The sequence below is a fragment of the Podarcis tiliguerta genome, assembly GCF_965153285.1.
Source record: "Podarcis tiliguerta genome assembly, chromosome: 7".
Classification (NCBI taxonomy): domain Eukaryota; kingdom Metazoa; phylum Chordata; class Lepidosauria; order Squamata; family Lacertidae; genus Podarcis; species Podarcis tiliguerta.
The window spans coordinates 60,392,561-60,411,267 of record NC_139540.1 but is presented as its reverse complement, the minus strand read 5'-3'; the positions used below and the strand labels follow the sequence as shown (position 1 = coordinate 60,411,267).

At 42.4% G+C, this 18,707-nt stretch overlaps 1 long non-coding RNA gene across 7 annotated transcripts in view; it reads left to right on the top strand.

The window, feature by feature from the left end:
* Positions 1-18,707, top strand: part of LOC310681664 — a 32,643-nt gene that overhangs the window by 11,250 nt on the left and 2,686 nt on the right. Inside the window, exons 2-4 of one of the 7 annotated variants that reach the window (XR_014513471.1) lie at positions 7,015-7,187; positions 12,878-13,025; positions 17,210-17,664. This is a non-coding gene — a long non-coding RNA (uncharacterized lncRNA). Of the gene's footprint in view, positions 1-7,014; positions 7,188-8,627; positions 10,173-11,066; positions 11,134-12,877; positions 13,026-13,611; positions 13,699-17,209; positions 17,665-18,707 lie in introns of those variants that run through there. The other 6 variants (XR_014513472.1, XR_014513474.1, XR_014513470.1 and 3 more) reach the window with 6 other exon arrangements.

Below are 18,707 nucleotides of genomic sequence, written 5' to 3'. Positions count from 1 at the left end.
CGACTGAACAACAACAAAAATGGCGGTTAACTCAGTTTAAGTTTGTAGTGCAGACCTTCCAGCTGTCCTTATTTTCTAGGGACAGTCCCAGAATTACAGAAGCCGTCCCAGTTTCTGAATTGATCCAGGAATGTCCCGCTTTTCCTTAGGACATCCTTATTTTCATCAGAGAAATGTTGTAGGATATGGAGTTATGTGACCCCCCCCCCAACCAAGGAGATAAGTAACTCTACAACCTTTATAAGACATCTGAAGGCAGCCCTGTAGAGGATTTTTTTTTAATGTTTTGTGTTTTATTATGTTTTTATATATTGAAGCTGTCCAGAGTGGCTGAGGCAACCCAGTCAGATGGGTGGGGTATAAATAAAAAATTGATGATTATTATTGAATAGGACATCCCTATTTTCATCAGAGAAATGTGGGAGGGTGTGGTAGTGTAACTAGGTGTTTTAGGTTCCCAGTGGTTTATAGCCTAGGTACTACCCTCACTCCTGCAAATATGAAATGCCTATGCGTGGGCTCCCCCGACATTTTATTTTCTTAGGCAAACAGAAGCCTATATAGTCTGCCAACTTGGTGAGTTAAGCGTTCAGCGCTGTTTGATTATTTTCCCGCATAAAGGTGTTCTACAACTGTAGGAACGTTATTATTTCATGGCACAAACTCCCATTTAAAGTCAGCAGGAGCCATGCAATTTAAAGCTGCAAGAAGCTATTTGATCGTTTACTCCTAATTTGCAAATTTATGAAGCAAATCTGCCGTACCTGATGATTAGTCCCCTTCAGCGGCAATTCCCATGCCATGAAAATAAGAGGCAGTGGCATACGCATGCTGTAGCTTTCTCTGTGTGAATGGCTGGGCTCTCTGAATCACACAGGCCAGAAATAACGTGCTGCATTTAAACAATGCTAGCTCTGTGATGCAAACCGACAAAGGCAGTAAGAACTTAAAGTGGCCCTGTCAGAGACAGCCGAAAAATTAAACCTGCCAGCCAGCTTGTGTTTGGACCGACGAGTGTGGTCACTTAATACAGCAATGTCTTCGCTCTTGTGTGGTTCTCTGGAAACTGGCAAGCTGTCAGAAGAGTCAAAGATGATTCTGTCCGGTCAAATGGAACACGAAGTCGGGATTGCAATAGCCTAACAGCCTCTTTGCTATAAGAACGAAGCTAGGAGGGAAGAGCATTTATAGCACTTGGACATCACAGGACATCACACCTGTGACCAGATCCACCAGGCAACATCTGTGAATCAATGGGAACGGAGGTGCATTGCCAGGTACTGCTCCTTCTCTCCTGTAGGCCAAAGGCAGGACTGTATGTATCCTGTAATACTGCACAACTGCAGAAAAAGCACAATAACTGACACTGATCTCGGCATCTAGCAAATCTCTGCTTCCATTAGAAGAAGCAAAACAAGTGTCTAGACCTGCAAATATTCTAGATATGTGGGCAATGCCTAGTGAAACCTTCAGAGCCAAAAGGGAACTCAGAAATGTTTCCGGGGCATGGGTCTGCCAGGTCACTGATTTTGATAGCTGCTTGGGAAAGAGCACATTTGGACAAAATGCTGAAAAGTATTAATCATTTCAAGGCTGTTCTGCTCATTTTGTTTCCTTTGTCTGCTACTGCTTCACATCCTTGTGGTGCCATTATCCACTGGCCTCACTTTCCCTAGCCTTGCTTGCTCATACTGCTGTGAAATGCAGTTGGCTGTGATTTTCTTTCTGAGTGTCATGGGCAGTTTTTAAAATAAAATTTTATTTTATTTTTACATTTCTTCCTAGGAGTTCAAGGTGGCATATATAGGACTCCTTCTCCCCATTTTATTCTCACAACATTTTATGCTACCCAGTGAAGTAGATTGGGCTGGGAGTGAGTGACTGGTCCGAGGTCGCCCAGTGAGTTTCACGGCGGAGTGGGGATTTGAAGACTGGTCTCCCAGGTCTTAGTCCAACACTCTGACCACTGCACCACCACCGGCTCTCACGTTGGGTGTAGTGGTGTGGTGACCTTGACAAAATTGCATGTCTTGTTGTCACACAGCCAATCGGAACGATCAGCAAATAAGGCTGAGGATTGTGGGGGTGAAAAAGAAGGGAAATGGGTCTGAGAAGAGCAGAACTGAAACAACAACAACAACAACATGTTTGCAGCATTTGAGCACTCTCCTACTTATGGAAGGGAAAGTGGAACAGCAATGCATTGCCAGCAACCTCTTGAATATGTTCCTCGTGAAGAAAAGAAAAAGGCAATCTTCTTAATTTGATTGTTCGCTCCTCCTTTGCAAATTTGTTATGCGAATCCCCCATAGTTGGTGATTAAGTCTCTTCACCTGCAATTCTCATGCCAAGAAAATAGAGTCAATAGCATACACATGCTGTTGCATTACACCCCCCTCCCCCACGCACTTTTAGGAGTGTGTGAGTCACAGCTAAAAACCATGCAAAAGATGCTCAAAGTGGTTAGAGGATTGTACCAAAGTGCTTCCTCCCAGCCCCCCCAGGAAATGATCACAGCAACGCAAGTGAATGTGTGGGAGTCAGGGATTCAGAACAACATCCTGTCATTTAGTTTATTTCTAATGAAAGCTGTTCAGTGGTTCAGGTGCAATGAGAGCTCTAATCCAGGATACTGAACCACAGTGGCAATGCTAAATTTCGAGTACCAAAAAGAACCTAAGAATAACTTGCTGGATCAGACCAAAGGTCCATTTAGTCCAGCATCCTCTCCTCACAGTGGCCAACCCATAGGAAGTCCACAAGCAGGGTTTTTTTGAGTGTGCAGTTGCAGTGGTGGGCTTTGGGCTATAAAATTGCAGCGGTGCCCTGTGCAACACCCACATTTGATGCCCCATTGCCTCTCGCCTCCCGTTCTAAGTCATTGTTGCAGAGCCCCCTGTGGCACCTTCTCAGCTCAGCACTGGTCATGCTCCCCTAAATCCACCTTTGGCCATTGAGGAAAGATGCAGTGGTACCTCGAGTTACAGACGCTTCAGGTTACAGACGCTTCAGGTTACAGACTCCACTAACCCAGAAATAGTACCTTGGGTTAAGAACTTTGCTTCAGGATGAGAACAGAAATTGAATGGCAGCGGGAGGCCCCATTAGCTAAAGTGGTGCCTCAGGTTAGGAACAGTTTCCGGTTAAGAACGGACCTCCAGAACGAATTAAGTTCTTAACCCGAGGTACCACTGTATGTGCAATTGGAAAGCTGATAACATGCTGTTGGAAAAATGGGAGGGGGAGAAACTAGACTGTTTAGGTTTGGGTATTAATTACCGTATTTACTCGATTCTAAGGCTCACCTTTTTTCGGCCAAATTATGTTGTTAAAGGTGCGCATTAGATTCGATGGCACATTTACATTCACCAGCAAATACTTTTTTTGTTTCAAGGTTATGAAAATTGAGGTGCGCATTAGATTCGATGGCGCATTAGACTCAAGTAAATATGGTCCTTAAATGACAGGCATCCAGGGACAGTATTTACACAGAAGTCCTTCATTTCGAAACTTTAGCTGTCGAAACCATATTAAAATACAGTATCTTCTTCTTTTTTGCCAGAACATCTACTTCATCTTCAGGCGCGTAAGACTTTGTCACTTCCTTATAAGTACCACAGGAACTCTTGTTTTTGCTCCCTGTTCTCCTTCTTTTGCAGCCATTGCAAATCAGCTGGTCTGGTGTCCCACTCAGCCAATGGCGGCATATTTGAATGGATGTAAAGATAGAAGCTACGGTCATTCCAGGGCCAGGAAAGCCTTGCCACCATAGTTCATGCATTGGTAATTAGAAAACTGGATTGCTGCAGTGTGCTCTACATAGGGCTTCCCTAGTGCTTGATCCGGAAGGCACAGTTAGTGCAGAATGCTGCAGCGCAACCTATGCTCGGGGAGTTGCATTGGCTGCCAGTTTTCTACTGAGCCAAGTACCGGGTGTTACTGTTAGCATATAAAGCTCTTAACAGCTTAGGACCAGTTTACCTATGGGATTGCCTTACCCTACATGTGTCCACTCGGCCACTTCAATTGGCGAAATGAAAGAATGAATTGGCACTACTAGAGGTGTCACATAACACTCATTCTACATTTATAAGAACTCAGTTGCTTAGTGTGGTGGCATCTGTGGAACTCCCTGCCTATTGAGATCAAGCAGGTGTCTTCACAGTACTTTTTTTGGTGCTTGCTAGAAACATTCTTGTTTAGACCAGCCTACCCAAATGCTTAGAAAGTTGAGGTAGTTTTAGTCTGTTTTAGTATTTTAGCTTTTGAATGTTTTAAAGTGTAGTGGTGATTTTTTTGCTGATTTTGTTTTATCTTTTTGTAAACCACTTTAAAGTTTGTTTGTTTGTTTGTTTGTTTACAATCAAGCAGTGTATAACTTTTATGAAACAAACAAACAAACAAACAACCTTGACCACCTCAGAAGTATGTGTGACATATCCCTGCAGCCACCCATGAAAATTTCACTGGCATATTCTCTCCCCTTTAATAATTTTAAATCAATTTCTTTTCCCATTAATTGATGGATAATGCAGAATAATTTTTAGCACACGCTGATATCCAACATTAATCAGTAATCATACTCTAAGGAAACCCACCCACTTAATGCTGCTTTTTAAAATTATATTTCATAGTTTTATGATTTAATTGTTTATTTATGATGTGCTGTGCAATAAATGCTCCCCAGAGACCATTTTTATTAGATAATAATTACTTTGAAAGTGCTTTAGAGATACTAGCCTTAGAAATCTTGTATTTGCAGTATTTTCTCCTACATTTATTGTAATGTGTTCTATCCGTAGAATTAAATACATATTTTAAACATGATATTATTATTTTGTGCAGGGCCTTTTAAAAAGCCCTTAAAATAATAATATTAATAGTTTTACAGTCATTTAACAGTGATAGGCAAACTTTTGCCAAAACATTGTAGCTATAATTGCACCTAGAAAAGAGATGAGGTTATTTATTATATTTTATTTTGCTTTCAGATATGAACCCATAGCATTTAGTTTTGTTGTTACAGTTCTGCTTCCACAATGTCTCTTAAGATTGTGTCAGCAAATTGTCAGGCATGCTCTTATTTTGCAAAATCCCCCTCGTAGATGTTTGTGACTTCTGCTGAAATGCAGCCATTTGTTTGTCTCCCAAGCTGTCTCTCTGGAGTTTGCCAAGTTGCCTGATAGGGATTTCATACACAGAGGTCCCTAGCTTCCCAAAGCTAGGGTTGAAATTCTCCCTGCACACCGCGGGGTGGAGCTGATCCTCTCGGCTAAGTTGGGACATTCCTCTTTCTGACACAGCACTGTGGTTAAACACTTAAAGAGCCTTCATTCCTTTTAGTGAGAGGGGATTTCCACTGGTGTTGTGTTTCCCCCTGGTTACTGCACCTTGAGCAAAGTTCACTGGGACAACTTACTGCTGGGCTGAATTCAGTTTCCTCTCATGTTGAAACAAATCTGGGTTTCACCTGTTTGTAATAAGAGCTTTCCGCTGGCTCTCTGCCCTTACTCCTCGTGAGCGTCTGTATCTGGCGCTCAGCTTGAGTAGCCGTACGGCCACAATGCATGAATCCCATGAATATGATTACCTCTGTGAGACTAGGCACCGATAGCCCCGTTTTATGTTTGAGGTGTAGGATTACTTAATCACTCAAATACTGCACACCAAAAATATATGCTGGAGCAGGAAACCAGGAGTCTGAACTTTTCCCTTGCCAATTATTAACGTGTTATCAGTCATTTTCAGATCACAGTTAACACCAGCAGATGCCCTTTTAGGGTAGCACGACCGCACTGGGCGCCACGCTGCAAGGGGCTCCACGATGCTGTAGGATGGAGTGGGGGGACATGGAGGGCTAAATTTTAGCATTGCACGGGGCGCCGCTGAAATTTGAGAGCCCAAGGTAAGCCACTGACACCAGCCTGCAAAATGGAAATGTCCTGCTTTATTTTTTTTGCTGTCTGTTCTGTGTCCCCCCCCCCCCCCTTTCTCACTCTAGAATATGGATAGGGAACTTGTGACCTTCTAAGTGTTGTTGAACTCCAGTTCCCATTAGCCCCAGCCCGCATGGCCAAGGGTCAGAGCTTTTAGTAGTTGTACAGAAAAGACAAACACTGACGAGTGCAACTTGGTGGAGAATTGCAGGGATGGAGAGTGCTGTTGTGCTCAGCTTGTCCTGCTTGTGTGCTTCCCACAGGCATCTGGTTGAACACCATGAGAATAGGATGTTAGACTAGCTGGGCCTCTGGCCTGATCCAGCAGGCTCTTCTTACATTCATGTTTTGCTGGTGAAAAAAGCTGTACCTGTTGCACTCTTTATTTTCTAGCCAGGTGTCAAAGATAGGAATTATTTCTCCTCCTTTGCACCTGATCATAGGCGCCATCTAGGGTGACCGGGGGGCCAAGGGCTCCCCAAAATTTTCAACCAGGGGGCCAGCTGCCCCAAATCTGCAGCAGCCAGATGTGCATGCTGCATAACATATTTACCTTATTGCGCAGCCTGCGCATTGTGCCCATGTCACTTGCACCTGCCCTGCGGTCTGCATGTGACTAACGTTAGCACGTCATGCGACGTGTGCACATGGGGTGAGCACTGTGCACAAGGTGCGCACATGACGTCAGCATGTTGCTCGGCATGCTGGCGTCATCCACTCACATCACCTCCCTTGTTCTCTTAGAATGGCAGTGGTGCCCAGCAAGGTTGGAAAAAAGCCCTGCCTGTGTGACCACAAATAACAGCTTAAACAGGTTCTAGCATTCTAGAGAAGAATTTGGCACCTGTTGAAGACCTTTCTCACAAGGATAATCCTGGGCTTCTGCCACTTACTTTTGGAACAGTAAAATATAGTTTAAATAGGTTTTCATCAGATTGGTTTCTGTTTTGTATATTGCTTTGAGATTTTGTTTGGTATTTTTTATGATAAAATGCCAGCTATTTTTCCTTAAATAAAAAAGAAAAATGGGTCCCAGTGTTGTTGTTTTTATCCTATTCATAGCTTCCTTTCTGTTTAGTACATAGGATGAAGGAACGGTTGAAGAAGATTTCTACCTGCTACCATTAAATGAAAATATAAGGAGGCCTGCACCCCACAAGTGCCTTACTTTAACCATCAGGGAATGCTTACTTACTTCAGCCAATGTAAGGACCAGCAAAATCATCTCTGCTGCTTCAGAGATAAAATGCGGTAAGCCCTCTCCTTCCTTCTGAAGTGTTCATGGGAGGCAGGAGAACCTAACTCAGGCAGTACACCCTTTGGCCCAAATCCCTCTCCTCATGGTCTTCGTTCCCCTCCAAAGTGAAGGCAGGGGAGATGGGTAAACATAGAAACATTGCACCAAATGTGGACTGCCTGTGTCTGAGCTCAAATTCCTCTTCCGCAGTGGTCACCTTGGTAGTGAAGGGAGGAGAAGCCTTCGCCTCTTAAGTGATTGTGGGTAGGAGGAAGAACACAAAGAGCAGCATTTATCACAAGGTCACACTCTTTCAAATGCTGATAAATATTGTTTTCACATGTTGTTTTGCACTGCTGTCTAACCCACTGGACAGCTGCATTGTTTTGTCTAGGCCCACAGATGTGTTTAGTGTATTATAGGATAAATTTCTGGCTATCCCAGCTCCCTCTCTTCAGATAATATGGTCATTTATTTTTATTTTTTATTGGGAAATGTCTGCTCTGTCTACACCTCCTGAAAGTAGATGACAGTGTCAGGAAGCTGCCACTGGTGCTTCCCCTCTTGAGTCACTGTTCTCTTCTCACCTCCACCCACACCTGTTCCTTTCTGCCATTTGCGGGGAAGTCCCAGCCTTCTAGCCCAGACAGCAAAGTGGGTTTTAATTGGACAGAGGAATGGGACGGAATTTGACAGAGTGTTCCACTGGCAAATTGGAGTGTTCTGTTGGATACCTTTTGTGCCAGAAGCATACCTTGCATTCCACCAGCATAGTGGGGCTTCCAGTAAGGCCTATGGGCAGTGGGCAACTCCCTCATCCCATTAGCACAAGGATACCTGCTTGTGCAACAGGCGTTTCCCTCCATCTCTTCCCTCTGCAACCTTCCCAAATGTGCTTTAGAGCAGGCATAGGCAAACTCCAGCCCTCCAGATGTTTGGGACTACAATTCCCATCATCCCTAGCTAACAGGACCAGTAGTCAGGGATGATGGGAATTGTAGTCCCAAACATCTGGAGGGCCGGCGTTTGCGTGTGTCTGCTTTGGAGGGTTGGGGGAACCCTAGAACGGATTTAGGGGTGACGCTGGGGAAGGAGAGAGGAGGAAAGTCCTGTTGTGCAAGCAGATATCCTTGTGCTGACAGGAGGCTTACATAGTGCTACACTGGAGGCAAGACCTATGCCTCCTCAGGCACAGTAACTCAAGAATAGGTTTGCTCTGCATAAATCCAAGTACTTTGCCACAACTGAGATATGAATCAGGTCACCTGCCTTGCAAAATAAATAGTTTATACATGCCTGTTCTGTTCTTTAATATACTGAAAGGAACAATCAAAGAATGCTGAATAAACATGTTGGACGGGAAAGCCTGCTGAGTCATCATGACGAAACTATTTCTCTTCAGTTGTTGCGCAGGAAAGCATGTGATTTGATTGTCGCCATTGCTTTTTCTTCAGAACCAGGCACAACTGCGGTGATCTGAACAATCGTCAAAGCGATACCAAAGTATGCAGTGCTGAAATTAACAACCCCTTCAAATTGCATGTGCCTTGTGCCAGAATATTGTGGTCTTTGGTTTGACTATATACAGCATTTATTATCTCTACAGTTCATTACATATTTGGTGTGAGTGGGGTCTGTTTCACTGGCATTTCACCAAATGTGCCAACTTTAAGGAAGGCAAAAAATCATGCATGAATGAATGTAGGTTAGAACATTCTTTGTCAGATACACACCACGTTCTTGATGTGAGTTACATTGATTGGAGGAGTCTGATACTATCCTTTGGGTTGTGTCCCACCAGACTGCCTACACATGAATATTCATATTTGTATTCATATAGGCAAAGGTGGAGTCCACTTAGAGTTTGCCTTTACTTAGCAACCAAGGAATCTCTTTCTTTTCAAAAAAGTAAATGGTAACAGGAAAATAGCATGTATTTATAAACTAAATATATTGCAAAGAGTTGTTGATGTCTTTTTTTAAAAGATCTGCTTTGAACTAATAATATGTAATTTGTAGTTTTTATATTCTGCATTATACTCTGCCCTGAAATCTACTCTGATGAAAGATTGGCTATAAATATGCCTAATCATTTTTTTTAAAAAGTAAACAATTAGAGCATCCAAATGATATTGCTTTCAAAAATAAAAATTCTCCAGTCTTTAACAGGTTCTTCTTTACACACTCACTTCTTGCACACCTTACATTTTTGCTTCATGTGTGCTATTTGTCATAGTCAACTAATCCATTCCTTACATGAAGTCATTTTGGGATTCCTCCATTTTTTTGTATCTAAATTTATTAATTTATTTCAGGCTGCAGGGCCTCAATTAACCTAAAGCAGGTGTGGGGAACCTTTGGCCCTCCAGATGTTGCCAAACTACAACTTCCATCATCCCAGATCATTGGCCATGTTTGCTGAGGCTGATGGGAGCTGTAGTTCAGCAGCATCAGGGTGAGGAACCCGTCTATCCAGATGTCGGATTACAACTCCATAATCCCTGGCCTTTGCATGCTGGCTGGGGATAATGGGAGGGCCAACAGCATGGGTAGGAGGTTTCCCCTACCCATGACCCTTTAGACAAAAAATGAAGGGTCTCCTTACTTCTTAAGATCTTCATTTTTAGGAAATGCCAGGATTTCTAGTAACCAGAGTTGTGAACAGTGCTATTTTTCAGGGGGAAAGGGTGCCAGAACTGACCATGAACACCTCCCTTGTTCTCTTAGAATGGCATTGGCACCCACCTGAGGTGCCGGAACTGAGTTCCAGTGAGTTCTGGATGGAAAAAAGCTCTGATTGTGAACATTTGATTTGACCAAACTGAATTAAAACTTCAAATCCGCAGAGATGTGTTTGTGTGTGTGTGTTTTTACATATATGCATATACATCTTTGGAGTTCTGAAGCTTTATTTCAGATTGGTAAAACCAAATGTTTACAACTCAGGCTTAAAATCCTGACAATGCTAGTATATATATTATCCTGCCTGGTTTTTAAAAAACACTTTGTTGTTGTTTAGTTGTGTCCGACTCTTCGTGACCCCATGGACCAGATCACGCCAGGCACTCCTCTTCTACTGCCTCCCACAGTCTGGTCAAACTCATGTTGGTAGCTTCAAGAACACTGTCCAACCATCTTGTCCTCTGTCGTCCCCTTCCCCTTGTGCCCTCAATCTTTCCCAACATCAGGGTCTTTTCCAGTCTTCTCTTCTCATGAGGTGGCCAAAGTATTAGAGCCTCAGCTTCACGATCTGTCCTTCCAGTGAGCACTCAGGGCTGATTTCCTTTAAAAGCACTACTTTTTATCTATTTCCTGGATTTATTTTGTTAATGCACAGATTAATGCATTTCTGTGCTTTTGGTACCATATCATTTATGTTGAATTGTTGGTAGGAAAAGTGAGAGGATGAGATAGTTATACATTCTGACAAAATCAACTTCTTGTCCCCAACTGTACCTTGAATAGACCTGCCCAGCCATGCGGAAAGGTTCATTTGCATACTTTGCCTTCTCTTCTAGGTGATTAGTTTGCTTTGTGCAAAATGCTTGATATTTTACTTATTAAAGAAAAGAAAGAGGGGAAGAAAGCTTTTCTATTTTTCCACAAACTGAAAGGCCATAATTTCCTCAGAGGTATATGAAAGCACAGTGTTTGGCACAGAGCCAATATTTCAGATTATGGAAGGATTACTGATCTGCAGTGTTAACTATTTTGTGGAAATTGTTGCACAATCCTCTTCCCCAATATGGCTCTCATGCATTGGCTTCAGCAGGAGGCTGGTTTAGGAAAGTTGCCACTTCTTTTTACGGGAAGGCTCAAGTTTCATTTAATGGCAGGAAAATAAGATGATGGATATATTTTGCTGCTTAATTTCCACCTGCTTTTCTTTGCAGGCCTTTTCTTGCCAGAAATAAAGTGGTAGTTATAAACCTCACTGTTATGTACTGAGTGCAAGTAGATAAATAGGTACCGCTCCAGCTGGAAGGTAAATGGCGTTGTCGTGCGATGCTCTGGTTCGCCAGAAGCAGCTTAGTCATGCTGGCCACATGACCCGGAAGCTGTACGCTGGCTCCCTCGGCCAATAAAGTGAGATGAGCGCCGCAACCCCAGAGTCGTCTGCGACTGGACCTAATGGTCAGGGGTCCCTTTACCTTTATGTACCTGCCAAGGAGTCTTCACATCCTCATTATAGGGACTTCTGTAAGAGCAATGTTTGCTAGCTCATGCCTTCAGAGTTTTCCCAACATTAATAATCCATAAGAAAACTTGGTCATCCATGTCAGATAAAACAATCCCTTTATCTCCTACACCTGGTGAACTTTTTTATTTATTTCACAAGTGAAAAAGTTCCTAGTGTTGCATAAGAGCTGCAGGCATGAATATTTGATAGCCAGACCTCCCATAAGTGTAACAAATCCGATGTGCTGCTGGAAGCCATTAGGCATTCTGTTTACTCCGTAAGTGTACATTTTTAGAAATCTATTGAGAGTCACAGTCTAAAGAGATTTGAATTGGGGGATTTATTATGCGGCTGAGGTTGTGGATGTAAATTATCTACTTCCCCAGGAGTTTAGTGAACACTTGCATACACTCTATGTATTTCTAAACTTAATTAATGTTTTTCACATTGGCATCATTCTTGTAGCTGTGTGTTTTAATGAATTGCTACTGTACACCCTTCACTGGTGTGCATTTGTAAGTTGCATGAGTATAGCCATTCTGAGGGTGAAACCAGGAAGTATCAGCCCCACATCTTCTCATCTACCCTTCCACCACCCACAACAATACGCAGTAAAACACCCAACATCAACACACTCCCAGTTTCCCTTTCTCACAAACAGCAGACCATGAAGCAACACAGGGGCAGGAAAACTCTCAGTACATCACAAGTTACCAGGGAGAGAGACAGATAACATTATCTTCTCTTGCTTTTGGCCACCATCTCCCATTAACATCTGTGTTCCAGCTTGGGCTGCCACCGATCAGTTAGGATGACACTGTTTGCAATGGTATAGAATTTTATAGGAAAGCACATTTGTAGCTAAACAGCTTTGATAAATTCTGAACATCCTTGATGATCTGTGGAAAACAGCGTGCACTTTTTAATTTTAATTTTCAGCCAGGTTTCCAAACCAATCCAAATTATGCTTGATATCTGCATTGTTTCATACTCCAGAAATGATGTCTTTTTGGAAACCAGAGGCAAACCAGTATGATTAAACTGGCAAAATGTAATAGCTCCAACCAAATATACCGTATAGCCAATGTAAATTGAGTAAACTGGAAATTAATATTCTGCGGATGACATAATGGAACTCTAGACTTTACTTGTCGGTGATGTCATTAAATCACTTAACTATTTACACACCATGCTTGATAATGGGAAAATATTTGAATACAATGAGTGATATCTGACAAAGTCGTACTCAAAGGAGGTGCACTGAAATCAACAGATTTCAGTTTGTCATGACTGGGGATGGAGAAGAAAGTCAATTCAATTCCCATTTAAAGCCAAATCTATCAAATCTGCACTTTCCAAAATAATATGAGAACTGAAATCCAGCCATATCCTCTGGATTCACACTTATCTGAATTTTGCAATGTAGTTCTCCAGCCAAGCAATGTTTCACAAAAGAATATTGGGGGAAGTGTGCCTAAAAATGAATATATTAGTAAACATAACATTAAAAATGTATTCTATTAGGAGAAACTACAAGCAAGCAAAGGGCATGGTGCACAAGATTTTCTGTCCGCCGTAAGCTTCCCTTTCAACCCGAAAAATGTCTTAGGCAAAAATTTGCTGCAGCCCTAGAAACATAGCTGTCAAAGGTTACATATTTTCGTGAGTTCATGTAAGTTGTATCCTGCAGTTCCCTCTGCTGCTTTTAATTAACAGTTTATTAACGTAAAACATTTTCACGTGGTTATGAGCATAATTGCACAGTTAAAGCAATTGCTTGTGGTCCAACATCATTACTACAGTTATGGTATGAAACTGGCAGTTATGGATGTACAGTAAGGAAAATTGTGGTTGCATAATTTTCAACCTCTGTCCAAACCTCTGCACATGATCTTACTCTGCTGTGTGACCTACTGCTTTACCAAACACTTGTGGAAATTTCCAACCATGGTAGAAGTTACTGTTACCCAATAGCACTTATCTGTATTGGGAAAATATGAGTTTGAATCAGGCATAAGTGCCTATCAGCATTCATGATTTCGATTCACTAAAACCAGTGGTTCATTTTGGAGGGTGGGGAGGGGACATGCATTGCAATGCCAGTTCTATACATGTGACATAATAAGGTCACAGAATGGTTGGTTAAGGTCTTTCCTCTCTGTCTAAAAAAACCCAAACAAAATATAACTCTACAAAATGTTACAATCGCATGGAAAGTTGTATTCATGACTGTGGAACAGCCACTTCTGCCCCAACAGGTTAAGCTGTCCCACAGGATCCCATTGAAGGGAAATGTAAGGAGGGCTGGGTAACAGGTGCTCCTGTCCTGAGCACACCTAGAAGGGACATCAAAGTAATTTGACATATTGACAGCTATTAAGCCAGCATGTAGTCATGTCATCTTTTCGCTATATTTTCAGTGTTTTCCAAGTGGCAATAGATGAGCATCCAGAGAGGAGCTTTCTCAGAGGCTCAGGGAGCAATCAAGATCCACTGGGATGAGTAGCTTAGGATACAGCAGATTTCCGTCTGAGTTGACTTGGCTCAGCTGAGCTCAGCCAGTCCCCAACTCCGGCTCAGCTGAAGATATGGCAGTGTAACTTGTTCCTCCTGCTCAGCATTAGGTACCAACAGGAGTTGTTGCAGGAAAATTGTTTAGCCTGGCTTTATTCTATAAAAAGACTAGTGGCTGATTCTAAATAGTCATTACCAGCAGAGTTGAAAATGTCAGAAATTTTATTGGTCTGCTCATGAGACAATTTAAACATCATGGGCACCAGGAATTTCTCCAAAAGCCAAACCAGTCCCCTACAAATACATGAACTTTCTAGGCATGCATACAGATATATAAGACAAGGGTGACGTAACATAAACACTTGTAGAAAATAGAGTTTTGTCTACTTGACCCCATTGTTTCTCATACAAAGCAGATCTCAGAATGCTGCTTTCTTCCTGCCCACAGATTCCTCTTTCTTGATATTTCTGATGCTGATTGGGTGGGTTGATTCAGCTTACACATTAAAATGAGCTTCCTAATACTCATTATTGTGATTAGTTCAGAGATATATAAAGGTAAAGCCGAGGGGAGAATTTAGCTCATTTTTTGGTTTTACTTAAGTTTTGACTTCCTAAATTTTCAACCTGCTGTATTTCCGCTAGGAATTTCCAGGTTATTTTACTGCCTCGTCTGGTATGCTTACTGCTGTTATGCAATCTGTTCTGTCCTTTGATTTCATTTTATTTTAAATTAACGGATGGGTGGCAAATGTAGTTCCTTTTCTACTTCCCACTCACAGCTTCTAAATGAAACATAGGACTTAAGTTACGAACACTTTTTCTCTAAATTGATCTTATATGCTGAGTTCAATTTCTCATCATGCTTTAACCCACAGTGTTCCGTTGCTCCAGAAGCGGTTTAGTCATGCTGGCCACATAACCTGGAAAGCTGTCTGTGGACAAACACATCATGCCCTTTATTGTTTCTGTCAGTTTCTGTCAGGGCAAGCCGCATCATTTGGCAGAGGGAGGCAACTGCCTCGTGTGGCAGGTAATGTGGGGCAGGGGCAGCAGCCACCTGCCTGTTTCTCCCATGTCCCCCGGCCATTCCCTCTCTCTTGTTGGATAGAACTGTATGAGCCACACAACCTGTCTTGCACCCCTAACATAGGTGCAGCCAGGATTTATGTTGGGAGAGGCAGTAAACAACGTTTTAATATCAATTTCTAAACAATTGGCGTGTCCTAGGTAGGCTGATGGTTGGAGTTTGAACACCAATGATAGCCAGGAAACTACACTATAATGAAATAAAACACTAGTTCACAACAAACATTAGCTATGAGCTTTGTACTGATCCAAATTGTGAACTTGAATAAACTGAACTATATCATCGTCTGAGGTCTGAGGGTTTTTTGCAGTATAAATAGGCTGTGAGAAACTTACAGTCATTTCTAGACAAGCCCTGTAGGTGCAGACTCTTAAGAGAAAATGCCAGAAACTATGATAAACTTCCAGAACTGAGCTACCTGTGACACGATTGGTCATTTCATGGAAGCCATGCTCATTGCTCAGTTGGGTTGTCAGTTGTGTCACTAGAATGTGCCGCACCATCATTTAAGTGACCTCAGAGAACATTTCAAATATTCTGATTATTTCTACTTTTAGTTAAGCATTTTTATTTATTAATTTGGAGGGGGACAGCTGCCTCCCTTGAACCGTGGCTACGACCATGCCCAGTGGTGTAGCAAGCCACTTGGGCGCCTGGGGTGGTGCGTGTGCCCAGGGACAGGGCAAGCCACCCACTGGGCAAGGCGACCCAAGGCAGGGCCCATGGAGTCCGCCTGCTGCCTCCCGCTCAGCACGGAGCCTGCAGGTGCCTGAGCCACTGTGTCACTCCCAGGAGAGACGGGTGGCTCGGGCGCACTGCAGGCCCCGCAGTAAGTGAAGCCCCCTGGGTGAGTGATGCCCAGTATGCCCTCCTGACCCCCTAGCTACGTCTCTGACCATGCCCCCTAAGTAACATGCTTCACACAGGTGTGCTGGATGATGCTACCCATAGAATGTATATGTGGGCAGAGTACCAGGCAAGGAATCACCATCTAGTCCTTTGCCTCAGGCAGCAAAATGTCATGGGCCGGCCCTGGCTCCTATGGGAACCCTTCTTGTATTCTGGTAGCCAAACTAGTTCAGGAATTTCTAGCCAGTCTACAGGGAATGTTTATAGAAAGTGGGGCATTGCTTCCTGCTTTGACTGCCCACTTTGCTGTGGCTGCACAATTTTCTGCAACTGAATAGCTAAGGTGGGGAGGTCGGTTTGGCATTGGTGAAAGTTTATTACACATTTCCCATATTGACTTAAGAGGGGCACTGCCTGTCTGTTAACAGAACTGAACCTGGGAGCCAATCTAACTTTAAAAAAAGGTGTGGGTGTGTAGGAAATTACTTACATACTATATAGGTATGGCTGCACAGTAACATGTTTTCTAGGCAGTTCACCCAAACAAAAAGTATAAAATAGAATGAGAGATAACCAACATGATGGGAGTGGAAGTCCACTCATGAAATGGGGCTTCTGCTCCAGAAGGCACCCCAACCCTCTAGAACAGGTTTTGGGAGATCACATGGGAGATTAAAGGCAGGGAAGAAAGAAAAGGGAAGCCTCAATCTGTTTGCAGTCTGTTCTGCTTGCAGGTGAATATCAGCCGCTATTAAAAATACAATGCAAAGCAATAAAAGGTGTGCATAGCAGAGCGTTGAATCAGATTCAGAAGCCTAAAAGGCAAGGATGGTGGGGTTCATCTGTGTCCGTTACAATGCTTAGTGTATTACTGGTGTAGTAACAAATGTTAGGTGTAGTAAAACTGTCAGGGTACTAAATCATTGCAATAAATTAACAGTTATGGAGAAAGGGATGCAAAGATTGTCTGACATGGAATCATACACTTGTACGGTACTTTAATACTCCCCCTCTCTATTTAATTGAAGACCAGCTAGCAGCTTTATAACACAAACTGTGGGAAATGGCACAAACATGCAGGCTCAACCCTTCAAAACAGCTTATTACCACTTTCTGACAGACCACAGCAAGACACCCATTTAGGGCCTGCATTTCACTTTGAGAGAGATAGGCTGCAAACCTTTTCATTTCTAACATTTAATTTTGTAACAGGAAACATACATTTTCTCTGCATGTCTGGCATTTCACAAGGAGCGTTTACTAAAAAATTGCCTTATGTTTTCCATTATCACAACTATGTTAAGTGCCCGACTAATGAAAATTACAAATATGGTAGAAGAGTCTAGCCATTTTTCCCCTGCCCCTGCTAGAGCTTTAAAATCATTGTCCTTGTTCACATGCAGAAGAAAAATCAATGCTGTGGCAAACAGATTTTGATCTTGATGGCTTACTGAAGTCACAAGATTTTTATGGAATTGATTGGGGCTTTTCTGTGAGTTGCTCAATGATTTTATCTTCCGGCACTTGATGAGTTTGTCTGGTCAAGAGATGAAAGCAAAGTATAACATTAAAACACTGTTTTAAGCCAATGCCACTGAATGATTTTTCTAAAAAATTCATGGGGGAAATATATCTAAATTGCTCCTGTCACAGCAATCTTTGGGCATCCCAACTCTCCTCTATCTGACACATTATCATCTCAATACTATAGCTTACTAATGTTTTTGGTATGGACTGTGGATGATTGGACTCGATACATTCTAAGTGCACTGAAATGCTACAAAACCTGCTGAGGAACCTGTCGATTGAGTAACTTGAACAAACAAAAGCCAGACAAATGCCATGGCTAAAAAGTACAGTAAGTTGTGTTAGATGCTATATGGGCATGAATACAGACAGAAATGTGAGCTTTTGAACAGAAAAGCTAAAGTTCAGAGGAATTCTAGTTTATAGACCTTGAGAAATCAGTGGTCTGAGAGATAAAATATAAAACACTGGAAAACAAGAAATGTGAATTCCACACACATGACTGAATTTCGCCAGGGGAAAATGATGCTGTGTAAGGTCTTGGGTTTTTTAAACAGGCCATTAATATTAAAGGAATACAAATGTATATTTTAATGTAATGCTTGGGCCCACTTCATTCTTAGGGCATTAGATGTTCCATAAACTGTGGGACTGGGGTCAAGAGTAGGTTGGTCTGTGTTGTAAAGATAGTTTTTGATGAGATGCCTTCAGGCTTGGGCACACGCAAATATAATCTCTGAGATAGTTCACATACACACTTCTCTTACTAACTGCAACATCTAGAGGTGACTTCCACATACACTTGTCACTGTGAAGCTAACACTGCAGACAGAAGTTTGAGTATCAGCTGATGCCACCTTCCCTGTGGTACGGGCAATCAAGTGATGATACATTTGTGTGTGAATCAGCCCTGAGATTCAATGAGCCTGACCTAATTTCATAATTAATTCAAAATCCTAGATTGATTTTCTGGATGTCCAGCAGACATCAAGAAGATTAATCTGAGATGCCAAATTAATTATAAATCAACCTGCCTGTTGCACACATCTCTAAATTTGTTGCTGGGGGGGAAACAATCCTTCAGAGATCCAGTGCATCCACTGAGGCTGTGAATGCTGTATGGCTGGTGGTTATGTTTCATAGGAATGTCTTCAATATTGCTTCTGACGTTATAGTAAAGTGCAACACAGCTACCTGAATTCCAACGCTTGTGTACTTTTTAATGTTGCATTTCCATTTTAAAAGATCCTTAGGTCAAGAGTGGCTGGGGGAACCCAACCAGATGAGTGGGGTGTAAACAATAAAATTATGATTATTATGGGTGGTGAGTGTTTTCACACAGTACTGCTTAAGGATGGAGCACTCATGCAGCAC